This window comes from Bison bison, unplaced genomic scaffold (genome assembly GCF_000754665.1).
Source record: "Bison bison bison isolate TAMUID 2011002044 unplaced genomic scaffold, Bison_UMD1.0 scf7180017855329, whole genome shotgun sequence".
Taxonomy (NCBI): Eukaryota; Metazoa; Chordata; class Mammalia; order Artiodactyla; family Bovidae; genus Bison; species Bison bison.
Genome location: NW_011485902.1, coordinates 11,712 through 12,060, shown reverse-complemented (window position 1 = coordinate 12,060; position 349 = coordinate 11,712).

The window sequence follows — 349 nt, the reverse complement described above, 5'->3', positions numbered from 1 at the left end:
CAAAGGACCTGGGTAGAAACTTTTTCAAAGAAAATATTCAAATAATCAATAGGCATATGAAATAGTGCTCAAAATCACTAATCATGAGAGAAATATTAATCAAAGTCACAATACACAATAAGATATTAGCTCACAATTTTTAGGATGACTATTATCAAAATGACAAGAGAAAGCAATTGCTGGAGAGGATGTGGAGAACAGTAAACCCTTGTGCCTTGTTGGTAGGAATGTAAATTGATGCAGCCACTATAGAAAATAGTATGGAGGATTTAAAATTTTACAAGTAGAACTGCTATAAAATCTATCAATTCTACTTCTGGGTATATGAAGGAAATAAAAGAGCTATATT